The sequence below is a fragment of the Lacerta agilis genome, chromosome 17, assembly GCF_009819535.1.
Source record: "Lacerta agilis isolate rLacAgi1 chromosome 17, rLacAgi1.pri, whole genome shotgun sequence".
Taxonomy (NCBI): Eukaryota; Metazoa; Chordata; class Lepidosauria; order Squamata; family Lacertidae; genus Lacerta; species Lacerta agilis.
In genome coordinates this window covers 11522238-11527770 of record NC_046328.1, presented here as the reverse complement: position 1 = coordinate 11527770, position 5533 = coordinate 11522238, and the positions used below count along the sequence as shown (strand labels likewise).

Here is a 5533-nt window from a genome sequence, read left to right as displayed (position 1 = left end):
ATGAAATTTGAGGCAGTTACGCACAGCGTAAGGAAACTCAAAGCAGGCGCAGCTTGCGTTGCTGTCAGAGCAGTGACCAGAAATGCTTAGGAGTTGCATCTGACCACAGGGATCTTTGCAAAATCAGAGGAAGCAATTCACCACCTTGTTTATTAATATCAGCAGTGGAAGGGGCAACTAGGTAATGGAGAAAGGTTTCCACCTTTTAGCTTCTCTGTCATTATTAAAGGCACTCTCGCCCACCTGGAAATTCAAGCCGTTCCCCTGCCACCTGGAGGGAGCCAGGCAAACCTGGAGACTTCAGGTCAGACCTGGAGGCCTGGCATCCCTAGATAGGACAGCTGGGGTTGGGAACCCAGGGCCTGGGGGCCAAATGTGGCCCACCATTCCTCTCTTTCTGGCCCTCGGGACTCTCCTCAGGCCACATATCCCAGTGACCCGGCTTCACACCTTCCTTGCGTGTTTTTGCCTGGCTGAGATTTGTCTTTGGACTCTGATCATGCTTGTTGCTTGCCCAGATAGAGGATAGTGAGGTGAGTGTGCAGACGTGTCTATTATGCAGAGGTAAAACACACCATTGTTGCTCTGTCCATTTTCACCTCTGGCCCTGCCTACCACTGGAAAAATTTTCCTCACCCCTGAAATAAATGATGCCTTTCAGAGGACAGTCCCCCGAAAGCCCTTCAGGTAGAAGTTTGTGGTCTGAAAAGCAGGGTATATATGACCATTCTAGAATCATAAAATTGTCATCTTGGAAGGGACCCCGAGGATCATCTAGTCCAACCCCCTGCAATGCAGGCATCTTTGGCTCGAACCCATGACCCTGAGATTAAGAGTCCAATGCCCTAATCAACTGAGCCAGCCCAGTGCGTTTTGAATTTCGAAATTTGAATTTTGACACCTTTTAGAAATTAATCACAATCTAACAATGCTTTTTTTCTGGGGGTACTCAAAATGTTAAATGTTAAAAGTGTGGCACTAACTGTAACAACTTCAGCATGAGTAGTTGCCCATTTTATTTTATTTATTTTATTTTTAAAGCACTGCTATCTAGACACAGTAAGGGAAGAAAGCTAATGTCCACCAGTACATTTTTAGCATTGGGTAGATTTGCACAGTTGCCTCAAAAAAAGAGAGAGGAGCGAATGAACAAGAGAGGGGTGTAGATACAGACAAACTGATCTTTGTTAAGAAAACTTTGGCATTTTCAAAGGGGGTGTGTGTAGAAAGCATTTATTGCATTTCATTAGGAGAGAATAAGTTTTGCTTTTTTCTCTTCCACGGTGGAGACTTGAGAGGCCACTTCAGTTAATCAAGGATACAGAACGGAGCCAAATCAGATGTTTTTCCTATCAAGGCCCTTTAAAAAACACCAAAAAAAAAATTAAGATGGCTGTATTGAGTCTCCAATGGACCAAGGTTCATTAAGGCTGTTAACATCCCAGAGCCGCTGTCTTCTGACCCTCCTCTCAGTTTGGGTGGCCCGAACGAGACTTTCCCCATGGGTTCATTACAGGTGGTAGGCAGACAGGCCTGGAGCCTAGGCCATACCACAGAGCCCTGAGAGAAATGTGTTTCCCTCACCAAAAAAGCACAATCTTATATTCTTAAAAACATTCCAGCCCTGTCTGGGTGTTCCTCTGCATGCATTCCTGTACGTGGGATTATTATTGTAGAGAATTTATAAAGTCATTCATTTCTCTGGAAGTGTACGGCGCGGGCTCTGCTTGAATGGTCGGGCCTAGCGCAAAAACCCCGAGCCATGTGGGCCTATAAAAACACAACAGTAAATAAATCAGCAGGGAGAATTTACACTTTGTCCTTCTGATTGTTTTTACACTCCATGGCTCAGAAGCAGAGCCCAGAGTGTAAAATAAATAACCTTGTGGCAATGCTCCGCTAGCCTGTTAGTAGCAGGGCGAGACCCAGATATATTTACAAGCTGTGCTCGCCAGGCAAAAGCCAGGCGAGGCTGCAGAGGCAGCACAGGAGGGCGATGTATTCGGTGGTTCATTATTTTGTCATACATCAGAGTTTTATTACATGGCTGTCATGGCCAATGCTTTCAGGCCAGAGCGACAGAAGAGTTATACATTTCTGGAGCAGAAAATTCAGGCGCTGCCATCTTTTCTTCACCTCCCTCGTTCCACAGCTTTGCTCTCCAGCCCTGAACTCTGCCATGGTGGTGTTCAGTATGGTCATTCCCAGACTGCCATATTTGAAGTCCCTAAAATATCGGATCAGGAATTTCAATAGGGCTGCCCGTGTTTTGTGGAACAGCCCTCACTTGTTTGCATTTTCCTGAAACAGTTGAAGACATTTCTTCTTTCAGCAAGCTTTCCAACGGGATCAAAGCACCCCAATTGTTTATCCTGTATTCTTTTTCTTAAGATTTAGTGTCAGGAGTATAACGTATTCCTGGACACCGCAGAGTTAGACGCAGACTTTTCTGGAAGCTTCTGGCTGTTGTGTAATTGACTGGACAGCACAACGCAGGAACTCAGGAACTCTTTAGATAACTATATACAGCATTTATTGAAGCAACTAGTATCCATAAGTTACTATGTACAGACTTTACAAATAAAAGAAACAAAACATAAAATCTTTTCCTCTCTGTCTCTCTCTCTCTACGCTGACCACTTTCTCACACCAACACTAACCACACTAACCACACAGCTCTCACACAGAGCTGAGTCTTTAGGCACTCATTGACCAATCACAGGTCGTTGCTAAGGGTCTGAGAGAGAGCAGATCTGGGCTTTCTGCCAACTAGTTAATTGCTTGGAGATAGACAGCTGCATTTCTGCACGTAGGCAACTCTGAAATCTCTAACACTTTTTAGATCTATCTTTAGCTGGGTTTTGTACTTCTTTTAAAACTATTTTTAGATGGTTTCATGGTATGCTTGCAAGATTGCCTTGAGACTCAGCGCGTAACACAATTCATAAATCAGTAAAACAACAATAGTGCTGTTAAAGAGTTTAGTGCCAGGAATGCTGCATCACCAAAGTGGGTGTTTGCGTAGGACAGGAGAGCATAAGGCCTGGGTGGAATGTACACACAAATAAATAAATAAAAACGCTGTGAAAATGCTTTAAAAACAAACAAACAAACAAATACGTTTTGAAAAATACATTGAATTTGGCATAGCTCACTGTTGCCATCTAGTGTCACATTTGTATATTGCACTTTACAACACATTTTAAAGCTGAGTCCCTGGACTCTGTATCCAGATCTCACCAACACCCCTCTTCCGGCCACAGCCCTCACTAGCCCTCCTTCACCCCCTCCTGAACTGCTAGCTGGATAGAGTTATGTGCATGTAGAGAGCTCTCACTTTACATGGCTCTAATGTGTTTATTTCTTGCATTTATATCTCACCTTCTTCTCCAAGGAGCCCAAGACGGCATACATGGTTTTCCCACTCCCCACTGCACAATGACTCTATTACTCTGCCCCCCCCCCCAAATTCATGGCCTACCAATGGGGCTGTGAATGTGGAACGGGCATTTTTTTTTTAATTTTTTTTTTTTTTTGCTCAGTGCTGTGTCCTGGCGACCTCAGAGTTGGCATACTTGTCAGTGTATCCCACTTAAAAGCTTGCAAAACCCACAACACACTTCATTTGGTCTACCTGGCAAGTTCTTCTTGAGAGACCCATGATCCACCGCTTGGCAGGATGTACAAACATCTTGTACATGGTGCCACCCGAAAAATAATCTTTCGGTGGCACAAGAAAGGATTCTGTTGAGTATTCTGGAAACAAGCCCCTTCTAGCAACTTGATTTCTATTTGAGCTGCTAAGAAGTTCTTCTTGAAGAGGAGGTGAGGGGGAAACAGCACACACTGTGGTACCTCCAGAGGAAAGTCTTTCTTGCATTTTGAAGAACTAATGAAGACAAAGTCATGTTATAGACAGATGTCTCTCATCGGCTTCACTCAGAAGCGAGAAGGAAATTCTGATGTTCTCCATCATCACGGCACCAGCTCTTTGGATAATAACATGTTTGTTTAACAAGCTCCCTTCCTAGACTAGACCTTGCCCTCCACTAGAAGCTTAAAAAAAAAGTCTTCTTTGCAAGCTTTGATGTTAATTTAGAGTCAGAATTGGTTCATAACAAGGGGAATCTATGGGCACCTCCACACAGCAGCTTATTGTGGACTTATTGTGCCCATTCTTAAATATTTTACACAGTATCCATGTGACATCATCGTCATCATCAAAATGGCTGCCAGTTAGGTACCAAGCTGGGTTCAAAGTACTGGTACTGGAGTACAAAGCCCTATGCAGCTTGGGCTCTGGGTACTTTAAAGATAGTGGCGTAGGAAGGGCGGGGCGATGGGGACAGGGCACCCAAGCGGAGCCCCACTGCCCACTCACAAACCTGCTCCCTGGCCCTTCTGGGGCTCGCCTGCCAGCAGCGTGCTGCTACAAAGAGCTGAGCGCTGCCAGCGGGCCCCAAGCAAGCCACGGAGCTTGTTTCCAGAGCCTCGGGACCTGTTGCCCTCGGAGGGACGAGGTTGCAGCTCTGCGGATGGCCGCCTAACCCACACGGAAGTGGCAGGGAGCTGGAAGCGACAACATGAAAGCCTTGCCCTGCTCTGCTCGCCACCCTCCGCCGATGGTCTCTGACGGAGCTCCAACCCCGCCCGTCCCAGCCGTCCCAGAACTCACAGGCAGGATTCAAGCACAAGAACCCTCTCCCCTCCTGTAGTTTTCAGCAACTGGTATTCAGAAGAATTGCTGCCTTCAATCATGGAGGCAGAGCATCGCCATCAATGGCCCTGTCCTCCATGCATTTGTCTAACCCTCTTTAAAAGCTAGGTAGGCTGGTGGCTGTCACAGCCTCCTGTGGGAATGAGTTCCATAGTTTAACTATGTGCTGCATGCAGTTTCGTTTATCTGTCCTGAATCTTCCAAAATTCAACTTCATTGGATATCCATGAGTTCCAGTGTTATGAGAGAGGGGGGGAGGGGGAGGGGAGAGAGAGAGAAATGTCCCTCTATCTATTTTCTCCATGCCATGCATAGTTTAATAAACCTTTCTCATGTCACCTCTCACTCAACTTTTCTCTAAACTAAGAGGTCCCAGATGCTGCAACCCTTTTTCCAACTCTGCAATATCCTTTTGGAGGTGAGGCAGCCAGAACTATACACAGTATTCTAAATGTAGTCACACCATGGATTTGTATCACAGTACAAATGCCATCCTGTCAGGAGGTCCATTATGCATGATGTCCGAATTGGGCCTTTAGTGTGGTGGAATCTATACCCTTTGGGTATATACCCTCCCAGGTTTTTTTCTTCTTCTCCTTTTAAAGGACGTTCTTCTTTCAACAACCTTCTAAAACCTTTATCCCACTTGATTCTGTTGTTCTTTCTTTCAGACTGTTTTATATTTATAATAGTTCGCTTTTTTATACTTAAAAAAAAGCTTTTTAAATTTAGGTAACTGTTCTATAGATCTCTTTATTATATCATAAATCATTTAGGGATATCTCACAGGAAGCAAGTCATGAATGAAATAAATAA

At 44.9% G+C, this 5533-nt stretch overlaps 1 long non-coding RNA gene across 1 annotated transcript; it reads right to left on the bottom strand.

The window, feature by feature from the left end:
• Window positions 1-1216: 1216 nt before the first annotated feature.
• On the bottom strand, window positions 1217-2173 carry LOC117039086. Its single transcript, XR_004425732.1, has 2 exons — window positions 2094-2173; window positions 1217-1360 (listed from the first exon to the last, which is right to left on the bottom strand). It is a non-coding gene; the product is annotated as an uncharacterized LOC117039086 (long non-coding RNA).
• Window positions 2174-5533: the final 3360 nt, after the last annotated feature.